Source organism: Chiloscyllium plagiosum, unplaced genomic scaffold (genome assembly GCF_037043375.1).
Source record: "Chiloscyllium plagiosum isolate Xiang-an unplaced genomic scaffold, Cpla_swu_hap1 HiC_scaffold_8, whole genome shotgun sequence".
Lineage (NCBI taxonomy): Eukaryota > Metazoa > Chordata > Chondrichthyes > Orectolobiformes > Hemiscylliidae > Chiloscyllium > Chiloscyllium plagiosum.
The window spans coordinates 44,938,867-44,964,750 of NW_028270146.1; the positions used below are offsets into that span (position 1 = coordinate 44,938,867).

General features: G+C 38.7%; 1 long non-coding RNA gene across 1 annotated transcript in view; it reads left to right on the forward strand.

Moving 5' to 3' along the window:
• LOC122553517 (uncharacterized) overlaps positions 1-25,884 on the forward strand; it is a 146,235-nt gene that overhangs the window by 108,805 nt on the left and 11,546 nt on the right. Inside the window, exon 5 of the long non-coding RNA XR_006312746.2 lies at positions 15,146-15,322. This is a non-coding gene — a long non-coding RNA (uncharacterized LOC122553517). The remainder of the gene's footprint in view (positions 1-15,145; positions 15,323-25,884) is intronic.

The following is a 25,884-nucleotide window of genomic DNA, read 5'->3' on the forward strand; positions in this document are numbered from 1 at the left end:
TCAATGGATAATGAACCGATGATGATAAATGAATGACCTCTTGAGCAAAACAAAGTCCACTTAAATAGCCTTGAGCAGCTTGTTTAGGAGTTCTGGATATCTACTCCCTGCCAGAACGGTGGGCTGCCATCATAATCCAATCACTGTTAACATTTGCGCTGTACACATGGTAACCTGTGCTAGGAATGTGTCTCTGATAGGGCATCTCACACACTATGCCAGATATGTGTTGACTATCATTTACTTATTTTGAAACTCCCAAAGTTCATTAGTTTACAATCAAAGCTACTTCATGGGTAAGTAGAAATTCAGAATCCAGCAGGAAGAGAAGAGGATTGATCATGAGTTATTGTGAAAATCAACGTGATGCTGAATGAATGCTGTTGAAGAAGATTGGATGCTTGAGACTAAGCTGTCACCAGATGAAGAAAGTAATAAGATCTTTACCTTGAATAAGTCTCATAGACTTGGATGGGAAGTTTATAATTGGCTATTACATTCTCACTAAACTTTTATGCTCTGTGCTTCAGTGCTTTATTTATGAATTTGCTTCCATATTGTGTCCAGTCTGCCCATTCTGTGGTAATCTTGAACTGAACAGTAATGCTGCTGCAATGGTTAAACTGATGGTGATATTATCTTGATAAATTGTTTTTAATGTACTACTGTTCCTGTCTAATATTGGCTCACTTAGAAGCATGAAAGTGTCAGATAATGCCTATAATATTGACATACTTCTTTGTTATTATTGAGTTTGACTTTTTGAAATCTTGGATATAAATTCAAGTCAAATAAAAGTGATAGTGGCTACATTTGGAATCTTATTTCATATCCTAGGCAAACTTAAATTCTGATGTCTCATTTCCAAAAGATTTAATTGGCTAGATGTTTACACATAATCCTATGGTGATGGTTTAAATTTGTTACAGCAAATTTAAATATAATAATAAAGGAAAAACTAAGACCACAGCAACTAAAATGTCTTGTTTAGTTTTCATGTTTTCTCTTTCACCAAAAAATAACTCTCTTGGAATGTTGGAATTTATGAACACTTGTAGCTTCCAAAGAAAGCATGATTTTGAACAAAATGTACCATACGTAAATATCAAAACTGGTGGTTGACTAAAACGTTTCAAAGCTACTGGTTCAAAGAATTCAGACTAATGCTAAGAGCCTTTCTGATGGTGCCTAACTTTGAAAATATAAGTGGAATTTTGATAACAGGATGTCTGACAAAAAAACATACATTTAAGAACAAGTTACAATTATTAATAAATGGACCTGAAAGTGCAAGATTTGTACTGCTGTAGAAGGGCTTTGAAAGACTCAATTACACACAGAGAAAGGATTCATTGCGGTTGTCACATACTATGACATATTATCAGGTGCCAAAATATCATCATACTTAATAATCTAAAGAGAAAGATGCGTGTCAATTTCCAGACAACCTAGGGCCTGTTCTCATTAAATATGTTGATAAAACAAATGCTTAGTTATGTTGTTGCTGAATATGTGCAAGATTAGCAACTCCTAAAATAACCTTAACGTACTGTTCTCATTTCCTTATTAACAAGCATAACAATTAAAAATAGTACAAACCTAGCCTTCTTTTAACTGGTGAACACTTGTGGATTAAATGAAAGCCTCAAATGACCTATTCTGGCATAAAGAGAATAAAATGCTTATCTTTAAGATCTCTGGCTTTTTACAATAAAGGGATATTGTGAAACAAAATTAAGCTTTGAATCACAAGTATGTTAGCCTCATTTGACCTACTGGAAATAAAAGGCAAGTGTTAGACATCTGAACTTTTTGTAACATAATCCTACTTTAAATTAGAACTTAATCAGATTCGACAGGAGATTTGTGTCAAATCACGCTATATATAAAACTGTAATTTTGTAACATTGCTGGATTTATGGCACCCAAGGAAAGCATTATTGGATTAAGGAGCACCAGAGAAAAATATAAATTTTTTGTTTAGCTATGTATAACTGTTACTGAACTCACAATTTATTTATTCTAAAAAAACAAAGCCAACATATCCTTATTTGGCTTACTGAAAAAAACTGAAGGTCAATATTTATAGGAAAGAATTCTGCTGCCTCCGACTGGTCAGTAGGCACTTCCTGGCAGGTTCAGATGGGAAACTGATAGGGCCCTTGCAGACTAAAGTGTTAAAATCTGCTGGGTCTCACTGTGCATTAGGCTGGGTTATTTCCTGTCCACCTTGGTCTAACCAGCATGGCTTCTTTCGGGGATATAGTTTCAGCTAATCTGTTTACTGTTCTGCAGTACAGGGCAAGATTTTAACCCATTCAAAACTTGTCCACTTTCACAGTGTTGAAATTAGGCTGAAAGCAACTGGATAAATTATTTCCCCATAAAAGACCAGATCCTATTAAAAAGTACTTGACCAAATCAAGCATTGCTTTGCATTATTAAACAGTGTGCATGTTAATATCCATATTTTGATGAATTTTAAAATGTTGGGTATGATCCATGACTGTCAATTGCTTAAATGCCAACCTGACTCACATCAAATTCTCTTTGGGCAATTGTTTTGCACAACTAAATGAGTAAAACAACAAACATCTCCATAATTCCAAATACATTGAATAGATTTTTAAGATATTCAAATATGAATCACACCAAATGCTTTGGACATTGATACTATTTACCATTTTGTTGTCTGCTCATGTCAAATGACCATTTCCTTCAATAGTGTTTTCAATTTTGTGCAGTTTAATTGGCTGATTATATCATAAGTCCCACTCTGGAAAATCAAAGCTGTGCAGAGCACTGTTGAACCTCTCATTTTTCAGTTGAGGTGCTAAACCAAGGTCCTGTCAGTACTGTCAGGTGGACATAAAAGATCGCATGTCTCTATTTTAAAGTAGAGCAGAGGAGTTATGGTAACCTGCCAATGATTATCTCTGAATCACTCACAAAAATAAATTATTTAAGTCATTTTCACATTGTTATTTATTGGAACTTGGTGTGTTTCCTCTGCTGCAACAATGACTACACTACAAAAATACACTGCAAAATAAAAAGGACTTTGGGAAGTTTGGAGGTAGTAAATGGAGCTTTCTAAATGCAAGGTTTTCTTTTTATAAGAACCTAAAGAGCTTAGAGAAAGGCTAAGGGCCAAGCTTATTAGACATTGTAAAAACTCCCCTTTCAGGGGCTCAAAACAAATGTATTTAAATTTTCTACGGAAATGATTTGTCTAATTTCACCAGATCACACAAGATAATAAAGATACTTCGTAATACTTACTGTCGGTATTTCGTGAGTTCAATAATAGAATGAGAGGAAATTATTCAGGAATATTTGGCTACTTCAGGTCATAATTATCCCTTTATCCTTCAAACTGTTTCAAACCAGAGATGCTTTTCTGAAGGAGTTAATCGACTGAGCATTCGGAAGTATACCAAAAATTCCAATTTTTACCTAACATTTGATCTTGATTAAAACCTGTTCAGTTTATACTTCTCTAACTCTATGATTGCAGACTTATTTATATAACGTCCTTGCATCTACATTACCTATAATCTCTTCCTACCTGAAAAGCCTGGATAATGGCCTTCGTTGGGATTTTTAAATAAACATCCAAAAATGGACCTGTTGATTGCAACTTTTTTTATTAAGCACTAGCTCATCCATTTATCTCTCTGACAATAACGGAAACATTGAGGCCTTGAATTTTGCAAATCTTCCAATATCCCACTATAATTTTTTTTGGAGACTGACAAGCAAAGTCTTCCAGGGAAATGGAAAATGGTAATCTTAAGCTGTCTCTCTCATTTCCATGAGGGCTACTGCCAGTTATAGTAAGAAAGAAGGAGAATCCCCTAAGAATTTCAGGGTCTGTGAACCACGATTCAGTTGTCTGTGAGTAAATGCCAGATGAGTCAATTAATTTCCATGGATGTTCTTGGCTGGTGATGGAGTGGGGGTGTGAGAGGGCAAGGAGAGGTTTTGTTTAGTATAAGTGAGGAAGATTGTAACATAGTAACATTTACTGGCAAGGTTATTAGCTAATAATGATGTGAAAGTATTAGAGAAACAGCACATAGAATACAAACATGCTGCTGATGAAATCTGTGTCACAGGTCAATATTTATCTATGACGCTGATGCTGGTGGAGTAAAATTAGTCAGTCCTCTTGCTGTGTAGATTTTTCCACTGACAATGTTAGTATTTAGAGGCACATCAAATTTTCATATTGTGAATGCCGCAGTACTTTATTTTCTTTTGATAGAACATGGTTTAATTCAGCAGGCACATCTTTTACAAGGATTGTTCAAATTAAACACAAAAAGCCACATAAGGACACAAGGTTGAGACTTAGTGTCACCTGTTTGGTAATCAGCAAAAAGCTGCTTTGTGCTCCACTGACCCTGTAGCCCTGAAAAGGATTATGAAACAAAGGTTTTCTCAGGTAATCTGTGGTTCATCCAGGTTTTAACGAAGTTAATACCTTTCATTGAAACACTGATAAATAAAGAAATCTGGAGAATCTGGTTCCACTCTAGTTCTTTAAAATGAGTTAAATGATGTTTTATAAAGTTCACAATATTTTTATCTCAGTTTATGAGCAGAGGAAACTAACTCACCCTCATTTCTGAGATCTAAATGTTAAAAGTGTTTTAATTGATTATTAATTAATTAAAAGTATTAATTGATTGTGTGTTCAAATTTTTAAAGCAAAAATGAAGATTGCACTCCATCTGCAATAAAATCTGGCTGGAGGATTTGGTGCATCAGCCGTTTACTGTGCAGGTTGAAAAGAACAGCTCAGGCTGAGGCATATGACATAACTAAAGCTGATAACACAAAAAAAGACTCAAAGGAAGCATTTTGCTTAACAATTAGAAGCTCTCGGAAAGAAATGGAGCTCAGACGTGATGTGAAGAAAATTTACACTCAATGTAATTTTTGTTACTTTGTTTTCTATCTCCCCCTTTTTTTCTCTTGCTCCTCACGAACTCCTCTCTTGTGTCTACCTCAAATTTGGTCAGTGATTAGGGACAAGAGGGTGTGCCGATGATTGAGGCAGGAAGAGGAATCCAGGAGGTAGTGCTGACAGACCCTTGGGCTTGTCTACCGAGTTTGGGATTCTTGCTCCCTGCGTAGATGAGAGTGAGGGCTGAAGGAAGGTGGCAAACGGACCGTATCCTGGTACGGGGAGCCATTGAAGAGGGGGCTAAAAAGAGAACTGTAATTACAATCAGGGATAGTATAGCCAGGGAAATGGACTCTGTTCTCTGTAGCCCGATTCGAGAGTCAAGGCTATGTTGCCTGCCTGTTACTAGCTAAGCCAAGGGCAAATTTACAGGGTCAACAAGCTTAAAGATGTAAATGTGTAGCTCAAAGATTGATATGGGATAAACAGTTTAAATTCATGCGACGTGGACACCAGTACTGGGGAAGGAGGGAGTTCTTCTGATGGGTCAGGGGACTGCAGATGAGCTTGGAGGGGGAGGGGAAGATCCAATTGTTATGGCCCACGTAGGTACAAGTGATATCAGTAGAAAGAAGAATGAAATTCTGCTGAGGGAATATGAGCAGCTAGGAGCTAAAGTAAAAAGCAGAACCAAAAAGCAATAATCTCTAGGTGGCTACTTGAACCACGAACAAATTGGCACAGGAGGTAAATGCTTGACTCAAAGATTGGTGTGGGATAAGTGCGTTTAAATTCATAGCACATCGGTACCAGAAACAAATTATTGCAGGTGCTGGAATCTGAACTGAAAACAAAAAAATGCCAAAGATCACAGCAGGTCAGGCAGCATCCATGGAGAGAGCATTCTATTATTACTATTGTAACAGCCAATATACTGCCTCGAAGTGTACCATCTCCTTTCGTGACATCTCCATAGTTTTGCATTTTATGAAACAGAGGGATTGTTGATAGCAGTTAGATAGGCATTTAGCCAGTAAATTCCAGATTTTTTTGTCATCCCCACATGGATTACATTAGTTAAAGTGTACAGCACAGAAACAAGTTATTTGAACCAAGTGGAAATTGCGGCATTTATATTCCACGTGATCCTTCTTCTGGCATAATCCGTCTAACTCAATCAGTGTATCTTTCCATTCCTTCTCCCTTCTTTAGTTTCCCCTTAAATGCATCAACTGTTTGCTTCAACTGTTTCGTGTGAAAGCAGGTTCCATATTCTAACCACCTCCAGGTAAAAAGAACATTTCTCCTGAATTTCCTACTGCCTGTATTAATGAATGTCATGGATTTATAAGTTTTAATTTAGAACTCTCGTAGATGGAAATATTTTATTGATGTTGATTCCAACAAACTCTTAATTATCTTGAAGGTCTCCATTAAATCATTGCTGAGCTTCAACAGCAGTGGGCCTAGCACATTTCGAACTCTATATCCTACTTTTGCCAACTGAGTAGACACCCTTAAACCTTTGTTTTCTGTTTTATAGTCAGCTTTTTATCTATTGTGCTACCTTGCCAATGAAACCACATGTTTTGCCCTTAGTTCTGAAGCTGTGTGGTACCTTACTGAAGACCTCTTGAAAGTTCAAATGTATTACATCCAATGCTGGCTTTATTACATTTTCTTTGTTTCTATATTTTCCCTAGTTCCATTCTCCTTCCTACAAAATTAGCAATTTTTCTAATCTCTTGCTTTGGTCTTTGTCTTATTGTGTATTTCTTAATTATTGGTTTTATATCTTATTATGTTACGATTGTTGTTACCTAGATGTTATGCTATATTTATTTCTCTGGATTTTTTTTGGGAAAGCACAGTAAATGTTTCGAGTCCAGTGGCCCTTCTTCAGAAATGAATTCTGAAATATAAATATATGTTCTGAAGATAAATTCATGACAGTAACTGACAGATTTTTGGTCCTAAGGGAATTGAGTTCTGAAGAAGAAACACTAGGGTCTTGAAACATTAATTCTGCTTTTTCTCCACAGATGCCACCAGACCTGCTGAGTTTCTCCAGTAATTTCTGTTTTTGCTTGGTTCAGATCTCCAGAATCCGCAAGTTCCTTGTTTTATTATATCAAAATAGTCAAATTATTTCTCTTTATTACTGTTATCTAAAATAAAACTTGTTTCTTCAATGAACTCAAAAATAATTTGAAATAACTTATTCTTGTGGCTAGAAATCCTTTAGCATATAGACCTATCTCTTTAAAACCAAGTTGCTCCTGCAATTAAAGTCATACACTGAATTTCTTATTTCTCTTAAAAGCTTTGCTCATCTCCTTTCCAAAGTTGCTTGTTTTTCAGTGGACAGCAGGTGGCTTACAGCATTCAATAAACTGTTGGCTTCACGACCACATGTTAAAAACTTTCAAAATCAGAGAATATACAAATAGTTCAAAATCTTCCAGATCTTCCAGCTAGTTCTTAAATATAAATATACATTCTGAACATATTGAATATATTCATGACAGTGATTGACAGATTTCTGCGTACTAAGGGAATTGTGGGAAATTAGAGTAGAGTAGGAAGGTATAGCTGAAGTAGAATATTAATCATGATCTTCGTAAATGGTACAGCAGGCTCCAAGGGGAAACCAACCACCTTCTACTCCTTTTCTTGTATTCCTGTGTCCTATATTCTTATTGGCCTTCTTATCCACTGGGTACACTTCATATGTATATATGAGCCCTCTGCAGCTACATTCCTAACCTATCTAACTGCATTTTCTGGGATGTAATTGCAAATTCTGATGAGAGAATTACAGGGCAGTGTGAGGTAAAGTCTTATTCTTGACCTGCAGGAGGCAGGTCATTGGGAATGGGAGACATGTGGAATGGAGTGAACACAGAATATAGAACATAGAACACAGAATATTACAGTACAGTTCAGGCCTTTTGGCCCTAAATTGGCTATGCAATTACTCATAGTGTCCAGGGATATGCAGGTTAGGTGGATTGGCCATGCTAAATTGCCAATCGTGTCCAGGATGTTGCGCCAACCTGTGGAACCAATCTGAAGCCCATTATTCCTACACTATTTCACTTTCATTCAGATGTTTATCCAATGACTATTTAAATGCCCTTAAAATTGGTGAGTCTACTACTATTGCAGGCAGTGCATTCCATGTTCCTATTATCCTCTGAGTAAAGAAATTACCTCTAACATCTGTCCTATATCTAACACCCCTCAATTTAAAGCTACGTCCCCTTGTGCTAGCCATCACCATCCAAATAAAAAGGCTCTCACTGTCCAATCTATCTAACCCTCTAATTGTCTTAAATGCCTCAATTAATTCACCTCTCAACCTTCTTTTCTCTAATAAAAACAGCCTCAAGTCCCTTAGCCTTTCCTCATAAGACCTTCCCTCCATACCAGGCAACATCCAAGTAAATCTCCTCTGAACCCTTTGCAAAGCTTCCACATCCTTCCTTTAATGTGATGACCAGAACTGTACTCAATACTCCAAGTGTGGCCGCACCAGAGTTTTGTCCAGCTGCAGCATGACCTCATGGCTCTGAAATTCAATCCCTCTACCAATAAAAGCTAACGCACCGTATGCCTTCTTAACACTCCTATCAACCTGGGTGGCAACTTTCAGGGATCTATATACATGGACAATGAGATCTCCCTGCTCGTCTACACTACCAAGAATCTTACCATTAGTCCAGTACTCTTTATTCCTGTTGCTCTTTCCAAAGTGAACCACCTCACACTTTTCCGCTTCAAACTCCTTTTGCCACCTCTCAGCCCAGCTCTGCAGTTCATCTATGTCCATCTGTAACCTGCAATGTCCTTCAGCACTATCCACAACTCCACCGACCTTAGGTCATCCACAAATTTACTAATCCATCCTTCTGCGCCGTCATTTAGGTCATTTATAAAAATAACAAACAGCAGTGGCATCAAAACAGATCCTTGCGGTACACCACTAAGAGAGATGTCAATAACAGAAGAAACCATACAGGAACTACAAAGTTTATACATTCACTGTAAATCCTTTAATGAAGAGGAACAGGACCTTGGAACCCAGTCAAATAACTAGTGTATGTATGGTTTTGTATATCAGTTTTATCACTCACATGCACCTGTTGTGTGCTTCCCATTCCCTGCCTCCTCATGCTCAGTGCTCCCTCCATTCTTCCTGCACCCCTCTGCCCCCATTCACTTCACTGCTCGCCCTTCCCCCAGTCCATGCACATTACCATTTGCTGCTGCTTGTGCTTACACCTCTCACGGGCAACACAGTGCCTCACAGCACCAGGGTTTGATTCCACCCTCAGACAATTGTGTGGAGTTTGAACATTCTCCCCATGTCTGTGAGGGTTTCCTTCAGGCGCTCTGGTTTCCTCCTACAGCCCAAAGATGTGTAGATTAGATGGATTGGCCATGCTGAATTACTCATAGTGTCGAGGGATATGCAGGCTAGGTGGATTGGCCATGCTAAATTGCCCATAGTGTCTAGGGATGTGCAGACTAGGTGGATTGGCCATGCTAAATTGCCCATAGTGTCTAGGGATGTGCAGACTAGGTGGATTGGCCATACTAAATTGCCCATAGTGTCTAGGGATGTGCAGGCTAGGTGGGTTAACCATGGGAAGGATTATAAGGAAAGGGTGGGTCTGGGTGGGATGCTCTTTGGAGGGTTGATGTGGACTTGAACGGTCAAATGGCCTGCTGCCTGTAGGGATTCTATGATTCTATGATTCAATCCTAAATTCCCTCACCCTTCTCATTATATTCAGGGAGCAGAGGGTAGGAGTGGAGGGAGTGGGAAGGAATGGGATGTTGTGAAGGGAGCATTGAAGAGATGGCATAATTTGCCTTGGTTAAATCTGTGAGGAGAAAGTGAGGTCTGCAGATGCTGGAGATCAGAGATGGAAATGTGTTGCTGGAAACACATTATGAAGAAGGGCTAATGCCCGAAACGTCGATTCTCCTGTTCCCTAGATGCTGCCTGACCTGCTGCGCTTTTCCAGCAACACATTTCCATCTCTTCTTGGTTAAATCTGTGCCATCTTTGATGTGTACAGCCACCTGGGTTGTTGCTGTCCATGAAGCACAGGCATTCACTGCAACAGCACAGGAAATTTGGGTGACAGTAAATGTGACTATTTTTAAATGGAAACTTTCTATCTAAACCCATTATTTTGCAGTGCACCCTTCCTATCAGTAGTGATGCTGTGTAAGCTAGATTTCCTCTCACAGTTTTCCAGCAGAGAAACTCACACTTATTTCATTATCTGCTTTTTGCACTTGCTGCAAGTTTAGATGTTTAATATAGGCAATTAAATATATCAATAAGATTATAGATAAAGAGAAGATTTGAGTTTCATATAGTTCTTATATACTACTTTTGAGCAGGAGAGGTGAACAAAGGAACTCAAGACTCATCTGATCACTGTGAAAATGGATGGTAGGAAAACCTCATCACTTCATGCCCATATTCCATGAAAGGAAAAAGAAAGACAAACGATATCATACAATTTTATGATCATTATTACATTATTGTTTTGTGGAATCTGGCTGTGTACAATTGACTCTTACAACAGTGACAACATTTCAGAATTACTTCATTGACTGTAAAGCATTTTGAGAGATCCAGTAGTCATGAAAAGCAAATATAAATTATCATCTTTATTTGTTTTTTTCATAGGAGAATTTACATCTTATGTTATCTGCCTATTTATTTTTTAAAATCGCACTGCTCCTAAAGCCTTGCTTTCTGACCATACTTCCCCTGAAGGCTACGCTTTGCACTTAATTCACAGATGGATTAACTTAAGTAGATGTAGTTGTGTTAAATTGTAATATTTTGAATTATTGCAAAATGTTGGTTTGCCTATATAAATTTAGAGTAAAATCTCCCAAGTATTGGCCAAGAATAGGAGTCTTCAGTAGCAAGGCCAACATTCATGAGTGTCTGACTGGATTAAAGTGGTAAACTCATGTGGAGTTGATATTTACAGTGCTGACTGAGTCAAACATGTATGTGATAAAACATTCATATGTGAGTTTAGTGGCAGCTATCACTTGATCCATATGGGGAAATAGAAATCTTGTCAGTTGAGGTAAATTGGCATGAATTTGGATGAGCTTCATATGAAATTGCTATAATTATATTTCAGCATTGATATGTTTAAATTCAGATGAAGGCAGCTGAATCTTAACTATGATTTTTGCCTATTGCCTCATCTAAGATTAATTGTGCAAGACCGCATTGAATTCTTTTGCATTGATCTCAGAATGAAATGTTTGCATAGGGATCGGGTTATGGGAGGTCAGTGTTTGGGAAATAAAGTCTTGAGTTAAAGAATTGGGCAGGAGTGGTGGAAGCTCAGAATTGATGGGATTGACAGTGTGACAATCATTACAAGAAGGAAAGAACCATGAAAGTTTCCCTAGATTACCAAGCTGAGTCTGTGACACACTCTATAAAGTGTGAATTTTTTTTTCTGCCCTCCTATGCATCTGAAACACAAATGTAAATGGAAGCAGAAAACAGTTGTAATTGCAATCACGATGGGTGGGATAAGTATTTTAGTTTTTGTTTACCTGCGAATGCAATGATGCCCATCAAAATCAATTGCATTTATCAGGCACTTAGAAAGTATAGATTAATGACATTTATAATCATCCTGTCCACTGAACTACTTTTGATGTATGGTTATTATTGTAATGCTGGAAATGTGAAACCAATTCATGGACAGCAAGTCCCATAAAAGACAGTAATATATGATCAGATAATCTGTTACATTAAGGTTATTTGAGGGTTAAAGGTTAGTTGAGACCAAGACATTGGGAATAACTCTCTAGCTTGCCATTTGTTAGCACACTTTATTGATGTCTTGCTACATTTGGCTATGGACTGCCTTAGCATCTGAGGAGAATGGCTTGGTAATCTCTGCAGGTGACAGAGTCAGTGTGTTGTGCCATATGCCTCACAGATATGTAGAGATGATGTGGTCCAGGTTTGATATCTGAATAGGAGTTTATTTAGTTTGTTAAAATGGCTGGTCTCATGGTGTTTTCCTACAGCTTAGTTTCCCTTTCTCAGACAGAATTTTTGGATCTGAGTGACGTGGGCAATGGTGAGATTTGTGGCAATTTGTGAGAAGTCTGGCAAGGTCCATCTTGATATTGAGGGAAACTTGCACAACTTTTATACTTCTGCCAAGCAGAAGCGCAACCCACCCATACCCCTACATTTACCCCTTCACCTAACACTACGGGCAATTTAGCACGGTCAATTCACCTGACATGCACATCTTTGTGACTGTGGGAGGAAACCGGAGCACCTGGAGGAAACCCACGCAGACATGGGGAGAATGTGCAAACTCCACACAGACAGTCGCCTGAGGCGGGAACTGAACCCGGGTCTCTGGTGCTGTGAGGCAGCAGTGCTAACCACTGTGCCACCATGCCACCCATTGATCATTGAGAGTAGACTGATGGGGTGGTAATTGACTGGTTTGGATTTGTCCTGCTTTTTGTATACAGGACATATCTGGGCAATTTTCCACGTGGTTGGGTAGGTACCAGTGTTCTAACTGTACTGGAAGAGCTTGGCTGGGCATGCGGCAAGTTCTGGAGCACAAGTCTTCAGTATTATTGCTAGAATGTTGTCATAGCTGTTGCAGTGTCCAGTACTTCCAACAATTTCTTGATATCATGAGGAGCAATAAATCAAATTGGCTAAAGACTGGTATCTGTGATTCTGGGACCATTGGAGGAGGTCAAGATGGATTACCACTTGGCACTTCTGGCTGAAGATTGATGCAAATGTTTCAGCCTTATCTCTTGCTCTGAAATGCTGGGTTCTCCCATTATTGAGGATGAGGATGTTTACGGAGCCTCCTCTTTCATTAAGTAATATTTCTAAATTTTAAATCCTAATTAGTTACATAACACCCTAAAGAAATGTCAGGACAGGTGATGAGTTGCAATTTTAGCATGTGGGAGCTGGTGGACATCAGTATGATCCATGGTAACTATGTCTGCAGTAAGTGTATACAGGTTGATGAACTTTAACTTGGAGTTGATAAACTATTATCTGAGCATTGGACATTATGATGCAACAAAGAACGTGATCTGAACATCAAACATTACAATATCTGAGCCATGTGCAAAATGTCATCGGCTAAATGAGACCAGAGATTTAAATGCATGCTTCAGATATTGGCGCAGGAGAGATCAATTTTGAGGTATGGACTACTGGCATCAATGCTGGGGGACTTGTACTGTTGGGATGCTTTAAATTCGACCCTAGTTGGATCTGCATACTGGTGAATTCCAGAACTAGAACTTTAAATGACATAGTTATTGATAGATTCTAACCACGATAGTCAAACAGAAACTAAGATACATAGAATTTCGTTATGAAGAGAATTTATTGACTGTATTAATTGAGCAGTTCTTTCTCTCTGATCGAGCTGTTTCCACTTTCTACATTCAGACATCAAAAAAAAATTAACAGCTATTAACACCCTTTTTCTTTTCTAACCATAATAACTTGTATATTAATATCTTGGGGAGGAAGATGTCACATATGGAGAGATGTATAAAATTAATGAGGAAGGACAAGACAATAATGTAAGGTAGCAATGTGAAGAGTGGCAATCAGAAAAAGACAGAGCATACAACCACCAGCAAATAGGGTCAGGTGAGGAAGAGTGGTAAAAGGACAGAAATAAAGACAGTCATTCAGTTGCAGACAGCACTAAAGACAAAGGATGACTACAAATAAGTAAAGAAGAAATTTGAGTCTGACAGCAACCCTGCAGAAAAAACGTAGAAACAAACAATAAAAGCTTTTACATGTACACTAAATAAGAGAGAGTAGCAAAAGTACACATTGATGCCTTACAGTATGAGGCTAGGGAATTAACGGTGGGAAACAAGGAAAGGGCAAATGTATTGAAGAAATATTTTGTATTCATCTTCATGGTAGAAGACTCAAAAAGTATCCTAATATAAAAATAATAATGATAATTCCAAAAGGAATGAAAAACTAAAATAAGGAACTTTTGTCTCAGCAGCATAGGGCCTTACTGAGATTTGGAGTACTGTGTACAGTTTTGGTCTCCTTGCTTAAAGGATGAAATTGCATTAAAAGCAGTTCAGAGAGGGCTCAAGCAACTGATTCCTGTTTGGAAGGAAAATTTGAACAGGTTGAGCCTAGAGATTCAAAGAATGGGGGTGACCCTATTATAATATGTAAGGTACTGAGGGGACTTGACAGGGTACAAGCTGGGAGCAATTTTCCACTTATGGGTGAGAACTGGGTGAGGGGACACAACTTAATAATAAAACATCTCCTATTTAGAACATTTGCACCACTCAAGTCCCAGGCAATGGCCATTTCCATCAAAAGAGAATCTAGCCATTGTCCTTGAAGTTCTTTGACATCACTGAATTCCCCACTAACATCCTGAAGTTTACCATTGACCAGAAACTGAATTGCACTGGCCATCTTAGTACAGGAGTTACAAGTCAGAGCCTAGCAATCCTGCAGCCTCTAGGTCCTGACTCCCTAAAACTTTTGGACTGTCACAAAGTGCAAGTCAGGAGTCTGATGGAATAGCCCCTGCTTGCATCAATGAGTGCAGCTCCAAAAACAGTCCAGAAGCATGGTACCATTCAAAGCATCTGCTTGTGTAACAGCACATTCGCAAACTTTAACTCTCTCTCCCGTTAACACTCAGTGGCAGTAGTATGTACAGTTCTCTTGGTAGTGGGAAGGAAACACTGCTCAGCTTAATTCAAAGAACTTAGTTCTCCAGTCATGGCTGTAATGCAACAAAAACCTCACTAGACTTGTCAAGATAAGAAACATAACTCTTACCTCAAAATCTAAAATCTGCACCACCTAAGTCTATACTTCCACATTCACTTCACTACATTCCTGGAAGCGATATCATACAGGGCCCCTTCACACCTTACCAAAATGTGTTGAAGCAGGCTTGGAGAGCTGACGGGCCTGTTGCTGTGCTGTAATATTCTTTGTTCTTCTATGTTTTTCGCTTTTGTCTCAACCTATACATTGAATATTAGAGTTTGCAAGAAATAAAAATGGCCGATTAAAGAATAGAGAAATTGAAGAAGACTGTTTAAATGATTTTATTTGTTCATTTTCAGCTTTTTTATTGATTTACTTCTCCTCTGATGATTGCTCCACAGTCCTAATGCAGGTTTCTGAGCATGGTACTTGGATCATCAGTTGCCAAGACATTTGCATCTAAGAAAGTTGGTCTGCATAGTGAGACATGGGAAACATGACAGACAGAAAGTTCAAATGGAAAAGTTTCATTCTACATGTACAACTACAGAAGAAGTAAAAAGTCCCAAATAAATTATGTAAGCAAAATTTTCCTTTATTATGTTTGATTGGCATTCCCATAGAAGATGTTAACTTTTAGTGGTAAAGTAAAAAAGGCCTCTAAAATGATTAGGTAATTTAATTCTAATGAATCACAACCTTGAATAAGGAAATTGTGCAACTCAAATATAAGTGGTGCTTATTGTGTTATGATGCATGACATTTATAAAATAAATCGAGGGTAGAATTTTGCATTTGTTGGTAATTTTAACACCCACTTTGTGCCATTTAGAAAAGTCACTTTATGGCAGCTAAGAATCATTACTACTAATCTTAAAAACATAAAGTTCATGAAGTTAAAAGCTGCAGTATGACCAATTATTGAATTGTAGACTGCTTTGAAAGTTATAAAGTGTTGTTTTATTATTCACTGGAAGGCAAATTGAATAATGGAATAAAGATCGAAATTATCATGAAGTGGGAAATAAAAAGAATGCTTTGCCACAAGCACCTACTGAGGCAGAAAAGAAAAGTAAGCAAGTATTTGAAATTAAAATAGTATATGGATTTAAGGAAAAGATAGAGAAATGGTATGGGAGTAGACAGTTTCAGTTAAAGAGGTAACAGTGGTGGAGGTACAGTACCAAGTGTCCTTCATCTGTGCAGTAAATATCATGGTCTGTGTTTCACAAACTCCAAAATCCTTAATGCCATTATAAGTTATTTTCCACAAAGAATTTTAATTAATTTGTTGAAATACTGCTGGCTTTTCTATGTTGTTATGTGACCCAATTTGTTTTTAGCTTGGACATTCATTATTCAATGAGGAAATGATAATGGTCTCTCTTGGCCACACAGAATGGTTGCACAGTGAGGTCTGCAATGAATGAGTGGATTTCAGCTGACTCTGAAACCTGCACTCCAAACTCACTCCTGAACAAAGGTTCCTGTTTTCTCTTCATTGTCCTGTCCTTGTTCAGCTCAACTGGTTTCTTGCAAGCTAATTAATCAATTTCTTAGTCTCCATCTTTATTTTTGATTCTCTCTACAGCCTGAAAATGTTATCCAATCATATTTTCCGCCTTGTACCTTCATTGATATGGAATTACATCGTATTCTTTGCTCTCTGCATCTTATCATGGTTAATTTTCTATGCCATGCACTCGAGTTTATTTTTCAAAACTACTTTTCATTCCTGCCTCTTTATGAGCTTTCAGAATCCTCTTTAAAGCATTCAACTGCCTTCAGTCTTCTCCCAAATTTCTTAACATTTTGCTCACTGTTCTTTCTTCACTTGCAAAGTGCTCTGAGATATTACTTTCCATGAAAATGTAAGTTGTTAAAATAAATGTTATTATTCTAATTGTTTGGAACCTGGATATTCAAAAACTAGGTAGCTGAGGAAAATGACCAATTTAATGTATGAAAGATTCTGCCAAAAGTCATCAGCACCAATAAATTTATGCCTTATCATCCAAACATCAGGACTAAATTTTACATTTGTTTATGCTAATAATGGTGCATAATCCAGGTGGAATTTTGGATAAGATTTGGAAATTTTAAACTTAGTTTCCATTTGTTATGGACCAGGCCAGATCCTCTCAAAATATTTTAAGAAGGTAGCCCAGACCACAACTTTTTATTATTTTACAGTCAGATGTGAAGTGGATATTCAGGAGTGATACAGCTGGTCAAACCACTCAGCTTCAAGCAAAACAGAATTTATTTAAACAGTATGGTTAAAACACAAATAAAAGAAAACAGAATTTAGAATAACTTATTTGATAACAAAACTGACTCTATTGTAACTTAACAAAGCTGTTCTAATTCCCGCAACATCTCATAAACACTCCTCTTGGCAAAAGGTAAGTTCTTACAGGCAGGAGAGATGCAAAAGAGAAATTTTAGGCAAGACCTCTGTTGAAGAATGGACCTCTTTTCACTGTAGCTGTTTTCCTAAGTCCCCAGCAGTTTTTTGACTGCTTGCTAAAAACAGACCAAACTAGAAAAAAACCTGAACTGGGAATACTGGCCATTCCTCTGCCATTTTTCAAAGTAACCATTTCCAGATAAATTGGTATCTCTGCCTTTACGACCTCTCTTGAAAAAACCAAAGGACAACGTAACCTTGTTGAAGGGGTAACATCGTCAGACGTCTCCCCTTAAAAAAAGGACCATCAATATACAAATATGACAATTTTAAAATGCCTTATTCTTACACTGTTAATACACTATTATATATAGATATAAATTACATTGACTATAACTACACACACATGCATGACTACATTCTATTTCAGTCTGTTTACTCTTGCTACCAAATGCCTCCATTTCTCATCCAAGTCTCGATAATGCATTGGCAATTATGTTTTCTCTCCCTGCCATATGCACAATTTTCAAATTGAATGGCTGTAATAATAAGCTCCATCAAAACAGTCTGGAACTTTTGTCCTTAAATTTCTCCAAAAACCTTAATAGGTTATAATTAGTATATATAATTGTCTTCACTCTTTTGATTAATGGTACCTGCTAAAATCCTGTAAGTCCAACTTGGAAATATAAGTTGCTTGTCCCACCTTTTCAATACGGTCATCTAAGCATGGAATCGGATATGAATCAGACTCATTTGTGGGTGGCACGGTGGCACAGTGGTTAGAACTGCTGCCTCACAGCGCCAGAGACCCGGGTTCAATTCCCGCCTCAGGCGACTGACTGTGTGGAGTTTGCACATTCTCCCCGTGTCTGCGTGGGTTTCCTCCGGGTGCTCCGGTTTCCTCCCACAGTCCAAAGATGTGCAGGTCAGGTGAATTGGCCATGCTAAATTGTCCGTAGTGTTAGGTAAGGGGTAAATGTAGGGTTATGGGTGGGTTGCGCTTCGGCGGGTCGGTGTGGACTTGTTGGGCCGAAGGGCCTGTTTCCACACTGTAAAGTAATCTAATCTAATCTAATTACTGGCAACATAAATATTGAAATGTTGCAACACCAACACCAAGCTTAAAATCTCCTTCTCAATTGTCGAATATTTCTGCTAATGAATGCTCAGTTTCCTGGAAAGATCTTTCCATCTTCTCACCATCTTCCTGTAAGAGTACAGCACCGACACCCACATCACTCACATCGATAGCCACCTTGAATGGCTTTGTATAATTAGATGTGGCTAACACTGGGGCAGTGGGTTAGCACAGTATTCAGACTATCAAATACCATTTGGCAGTCTGCTGTACACTGAAACTTCCTGCTTTTCTTTAGTAATTCAGTGAGTGGAGCAGCTATACTGCCAAATTAGGTACAAAATTCCAATAAAACTCAGTCAATCCCTGCAAATGTAGTACTGCTCTTCTTCGATGATAAGGGAAACTCCCCAGTAACCTTAGTTTTTATATTTTGTGGGGCCAGCTGTCCATGTCCAATAACATGGCCCAGGAAGTTAAATTCACTCTTAGCCAGGTTATCATCAAATCTGCCTCCCAAAATTGATTGAATAATTCTGATAAATGCTATAAATGTTCCTTCCATGTGTGACTAAAAGTCACCAGGTCATCAATATAAACCACACAACTGGATAATCCAAAAATTATTTCATTGGTTAGTCTTTGAAATGTGGCTGACACATTTTTCATACCAAATGGCAAGACTTTAAATAGATACAGTCCATTTGGTGTTACAAAAGCCAAAGTTGTCTTCACTCTTTTGATTAATGGTACCTGCTAAAATCCTGTAAGTCCAACTTGGAAATATAAGTTGCTTGTCCCGCCTTTTCAATACAGTCATCTAAGCATGGAATTGGATATGAATCAGATTTTGTGACTGCATTAACTTTGTGATAGTCCACACATAACTATTGGGTACTGTGTGGTTTTGGTACCATTATGGGTGAGCTCCAGTCACTGCAACTCACCTTGATTATGTTGACTCGGAGCATGCGTTCAATCTCTTTTTGAACCTGTGTCAACTTTAGAGGGCTAAGTCTATATGGATGTTGCTTAATTGGAACAGCATTTCCTAAATCTACATCATGCATAACTAAGTTAGTACTTCCCAGCTTACTTCAACATATCTCCCCATGTGATAGCAATAGCTCTTTTAGGTCATTTCGATTTTCCTCTGGAAGGTAACTCAGTAATTTATCCCAATTTTTGACAACTTCCTCGTTGTCCAATTTAATTTGAAGAATGTCCAATTCAGAATCCTCTGAACTTGGTTCTTCACTCTATGTTGTAACTAGTAATACATTCTCCTTTTGCTTTTCTCCCCTATCAAAATACCTTTTGAGCATATCCACATGACATACTCCATGAGATTTCTTTCTGTTTCGAGTCCTTATCAAACAGTTCAATTCACTCAATCTCCTTTTAACTTGGTAAGGTTCACTAAACCTTGCTTTTAAAGGTTCACCTGTCACTAGAAGTAACACAAACAGCAAAATTGCAAGATTTTGATTTCTTGTTTGCTTCCTGTTTCATTGTATGCTGTGATATTTTTAAATGCTGTCTAGCCAACTTCCTCCCTCTATTTAATCATTCCCTAAAATTTGACACATAGTTCAAATATGTCGTTTCGGATTTATGATTTATCAATTTCTCCTTAATCAATTTTAGCAGTCCTCTCACTTCATGCCCAAAAATGAATTCAAATGGACTGAATTTGGTCAATTCATTTGGTGCATCGCTGATTGCAAAAATACAATGGAATTCCCTTATCCCAATCATCTGGATGGCTTTGACTATACGCCCTCAACGTGGTCTTTAAGGTCTGATGCCACCTTTCTAGCACTTCCTGCAACTCTGGATGGTACGCAGTGAATTTGAATTGCTTTATTCCTAAAAGCTGTCCATTACTTCCTTGAATAATTTAGATATAAAGTTTGACTCTTGATCTAATTGTATCTCTGTTGGTAGTTTGTATCTAGTAAACATTTGAGTAACTCTTCTACAATCCTTTTAGCTGTGATACTGCATAATGGAATGGCCTCTCGAAATCTAGTGGACAGATCCATTATTGTCAACAAATACTGATTTCCACTTTTTGTTTTAGGTAGGGGCCCTACACAATCAATTAAGACTCTTGTAAAATGTTCCTCAAATGCAGAAATGGGTTTTAAAGGTGTAGGTTTTATTACTGCCTGTGGTTTTCCAATTACCTGACATGTATGAAATGTCTGGCAAAATTCAACTACATCTTTGTGCAGTCCAGGCCAGTAAAAATGTTTTTGTATTTTAGCTTGAGATTTTCTTACCCCTAAGTGACCTCCTACTAAGCGTTCATGTCCTACTTGGAACACTTCCTTTCTATAACCCATTAGTAATATGACTTGATGAATATCTATCCACTTCTCATCTGCCTGAATATATGATGATCTCCATTTCCTCATTAAGACATCATTTTTAAGATAGTAGCACTCAGGGATACACTCAGATTGTTTTTCTGTGTATGCTTTTTGATACAACTGCTTAAGTATTTCATCTTTCTGTTGCAATTCAGTTAAGTTTTCTGAGCTAAAGTAATTTATGTTGTCCTCCACTTATTCCTGTTTTGTCTCAATTATTCAATCAAATATGATCTCGCATAATTCTACTTCACCTTTCTTATCTGCATTCTTTGATTTCTCATCCTGTTTCAGCTGGTGAGTTTGTGACCTTGTTACCACACAGTCAGGAAAAATGCCAGGATGTGTTTCCTTTAATATCTCAGTTGCCTGATTTTCTACTGGCTTGTCAACCACACTTGGCACTTCTTGTCTCACTGAGAATTCCATGTACTAGCACCTTTTTTTCTGTCAATAGTCCTTCTGAGTTACACATCTCCTCATTTCTCAACATCAAAAAGTTCAGAGGAAAAAACACCCGTACCTTGTGCTGGGTAATATTATTTTTAAACATATTTTTATTGAAAAATACATGTTTTAATATTACAACAAATACAAAACAATACAATTCAAAACAAAACAAAGAAAGAATTAAAAAAAAGTCAAAAAAAAATCAACCCGCCATCATGTACAAATGTCATAGAGTCAGAGAGATGTACAGCATGGAAACAGACCCTTCGGTCCAACCCGTCCATGCCGACCAGATATCCCAACCCAATCTAGTCCCACCTGCCAGTGTCCAGCCCGTATCCCTCCAAACCTTTCCTATTCATATACCCATCCAAATGCCTCTTAAATGTTGCAATTGTACCAACTTCCACCACATCCTCTGGCAGCTCATTCCATACACGTACCACCCTCTGCGTGAAAAAGTTGCCCCTTAGGTCTCTTTTGTACCTTTCCCCTCTCACCCTAAACCTATGCCCTCTAGTTCTGGACTCCCCGACCCCAGGGAAAAGACTTGTCTATTTATCCTATCCATGCCCCTTATAATTTTGTAAACCTCTATAAGGTCACCCTTCAGCCTCCGACACTCCAGGGAAAACAGCCCCAGCCTGTTCAGCCTCTCCCTGTAGCTCAGATCCTCCAACCCTGGCAACATCCTTGTAAATCTTTTCTGAACCCTTTCAAGTTTCACAACATCTTTCTGATAGGAAGGAGACCAGAATTGCATGCAATATTCCAACAGTGGCCTAACCAATGTCCTGTACAGCTGCAACATGACCTCCCAACTCCTGTACTCAATACTCTGACCAATAAAGGAAAGCATACCAAATGCCTTCTTCACTATCCTATCTACCTGCGACTTCACTTTCAAGGAGCTATGAACCTTCACTCCAAGGTCTCTTTGTTCAGCAACAGTCCCTAGGACCTTGCCATTAAGTGTATAAATCCTGCTAAGATTTGCTTTCCAAAAATGCAGCATCTCGCATTTATCTGAATTAAACTTTATTTGCCACTTCTCAGCCCATTGGCCCATCTGGTCCCGATCATATTGTAAGCTGAGGTAACCCTCTTCGCTGTCCACTGCACCTCCAATTTTGGTGTCATCTGCAAACTTACTAACTGTACCCCTTATGCTCACATCCAAATCATTTATGTAAATGACAAAAAGTAAAGGGCCCATCACCGATCCTTGTGGCACTCCACTGGTCACAGGCCTCCAGTCTGAAAAACAACACTCCATCACCACCCTCTGTCTTCTACCTTTGAGCCAGTTCTGTATCCAAATGGCGAGTTCTCCCTGTATTCCATGAGATCTAACCTTGCTAAATGGTCTCCCATGGGGAACCTTGTTGAACGCCTTACTGAAGTCCATATAGATCACATCTACTGCTCTTCCCTCATCAATCTTCTTTGTTACCTCTTCAAAAAACTCAATCAAGTTTGTGAGACATGATTTCCCACGCACAAAGCCATGTTGACTATCCCAAATCAGTCCTTGCCTTTCCAAATACATGTACATCCTGTCCCTCAGGATTCCCTCCAACAACTTGCCCACCACTGAGGTCAGGCTCACCGGTCTATAGTTCCCTGGATTGTCTTTACCACCCTTCTTAAACAGTGGCACCACTTTTGCCAACCTCCAGTCTTCCGGCACCTCACCTGTGACTATCGATGATACAAATATCTCAGCAAGTGGCCCAGCAATCACTTCTCTAGCTTCCCACAGAGTTCTCGGGTACACCTGATCAGATCCTGGGGATTTATCCACCTTTAACCATTTCAAGACATCCAGCACTTCCTCCTCTGTAATCTGGACATTTTGCAAGTTGTATCCATCTATTTCCCTACAATCTATATCTTCCATATCCTTTTCCACAGTAAATACTGATTCAAAATATTCATTTAGTATCTCCCCCATTTTCTGTGGCTCCACTCAAAGGCCGCCTTGCTGATCTTTGAGGGGCCCTATTTTCTCCCTAGTTACCCTTTTGTCCTTAATATATTTGTAAAACCCCTTTGGATTCTCCTTAATTCTATTTGCCAAAGCTATCTCATGTCCCTGTTTTGCCCTCCTGATTTCCCACTTAAGTATACTCCTACTTTCTTTATACTCTTCTAAGGATTCACTCGATTTATCCTGTCTATACCTGACATATGCTTCCTTCTTTTTCTTAACCAAACTCTCAATTTCTTTAGTCATCCAGCATTCCCTATACCTACCAGCCTTCCCTTTCACCCAAACAGCAATATACTTTCTCTGGATTCTCTTTATCTCATTTCTGAAGGCTTCCCATTTTCCAGCTGTCCCTTTACCTGCGAACATCTGCCTCCAATCAGCTTTTGAAAGTTCTTGCCTAATACTGTCAAAATTGGCCTTCCTCCAATTTAGAACTTCAACTTTTAGATCTGGTCTATCCTTTTCCATCACTATTTTAAAATGAATAGAATTGTGGTCGCTGGTCCCAAAGTGCTCCCCCACTGACACCTCAGCCACCTGTCCTGCCTTATTTCCCAAGAGTTGGTCAAGTTTTGCACCTTCTCTAGTAGGTACATCCACATACTGAATCAGAAAATTTTCTTGTACACACTTGAGAAATTCCTCTCCATCTAAACCTTTAAAACTATGGCAGTCCCAGTCGATGTTTGGAAGGTTAAAATCCCCTACCATAACTACCCTATTATTCTTACAGATAGCTGAGATCTCCTTACAAGTTTGTTTCTCAATTTCTCTCTGACTATTGGGGTGTCTATAATACAATCCCAATAAGGTGATAATCCCTTTCTTATTTCTCAGTTCCACCCAAATAACTTCCCTGGATGTATTTCTGGGAATATCCTCCCTCAGCACAGCTGTAATGCTATCCCTTATCAAAAATGCTACTTCCCCTTCTCTTTTGCCTCCCTTTCTATCCTTCTTGTAGCATTTGTATCCTGGAACATTAAGCTGCCAGTCCTGCCTATCCCTGAGCCATGTTTCCGTAATTGCTATGATATCCCAGTCCCATGTTCCTAACCATGCCCAAATGTATAAATATATATAGGAAAATATATGTTAAAAAAACCCAACTATTTAACTAAATAAATAATAACAACAACAAACTAATAAATAGTAATAACTCAACTGAGCCAAACATGACCCTCATACGTTCGCAGTTCCTCCTCCCTGGATATTGGACTCGTAAGACACAATCGTTATGGCTATATAAAAGCCCTTGTTAGTGTGGCAGATAAATCTGTGTCCAGGTATTCCAAAAAGATTCTCAGTTTTGTGGTGTACCATATTTGTGAGAAAATCTAGGGGAATATGCTCCAAAACAATCTTCCGCCAACCCGACAGGCCCGGGGCGGGGTTTGGATACCCAACCTAGCAAGATATTCTTTCTTGTGCAGAAAGTGAGGATGTTGAAAAGTGTTTTCTTATGCGCATCTGCAGGGAACATACTGGACAGGCCAAGAAGAAAAGAGATCGGGTCCTTCCCCACCCTTACATCCAAAATCCTCTCCACTGCACTTGCCACAGTGCTTCAGTATGTTTGAAGCCTACTACAGGGCCAGAGACAATGGGTAAGAGTGCCCGTATAGACCTTGCACTTGGTACATGTTGAAGATACCCCGGTTTAAATTCTGACAAATGGTCCGGAGCCAACTGGACCCTGTGGAGAATCTTCAACTGTAAAGCATGGGTCCTATTGCAAATTGATAACTTTCTTGTGTTTTTCCAAATATCTTCCCATGCCTCTGAGGAGACCTCAATGCCTAGCTGTCTCTCCCACACCCTGCAGAGTTGATCAAACTCATCTAAGGTTCCCCCCTGTCCCCCAATTGATGTTAAAAAGTGCTGACAGAAAGTGTACTCTTAAGCACTGGACACCCTCCCCTCTATGTCAGATTTGTCAGGATCAGTCAAAAGTGTAGCCTTTTTTTGAATAAATCCCTAACTTGAAAAAACAAAAGAGGTCCCTGTTAGATAGCTTGTGTTTCTGTCCTAACTGATCAAAGGACATCATTGTGTCTCCCTCAAATAAATTGCCCATGCAAGACACACCCCTGGCTGCCCGTTGTTTGAATCCTGAATCTATCATCCCTGGTTGAAAACCCAGCATACCCACTATGGGTGTGAGAGAAGATGTTTTGTCAATATTGTCTTCCCTCTGCCGAATTGCCGTTATGCTTTAACAATATTGCTAACTATTGGGTTATGGCAATATTCCCTAACTGTCCTCATTTTGTCCAAAAACAGCATGCAAGTAAGGGGTCACCTTGCCTGGGAGGTTTTGATATCTAACTATATTGAAAGAGGGTCCCCACAAGCCCAATCACTCACACAGGATTAGTTGGTAGCTTTTAATGTCTGGGGGATCCACTCCCACTCAATCTGTGATGCAATTGCAGTTTAGCTAATTTAATGAGGGGCTGCTTATGATGCCAAACAGAAGGGCTGAACCAGCCGTTCAGTCTCCTGAATGTTTGCTTATTGAAAATAAGCATCCAGATAGGGTATAACAAACCTGAGAGAATATTCATCTTAATTAGCGCTATCCGACTCAACCACGAGACTGGAAGCGCCTCCCATCTTTGAAGGTCTTATTTGATTTTGTCAAATAATTGAACAAAATTAGCTTTGAACTGCTGTCCCAGAACTGGAGTAATGAATATGCCCAAATACACAAAATCCCCCTGTGACCACTTAAATAGGAATCGATATTCACCCTCAAGACCTAGCATGTTCGTGAGACCATCCATAGGCATAGTCTCTGATTTTGCAAGATTAATCTTGTACACCAAAAA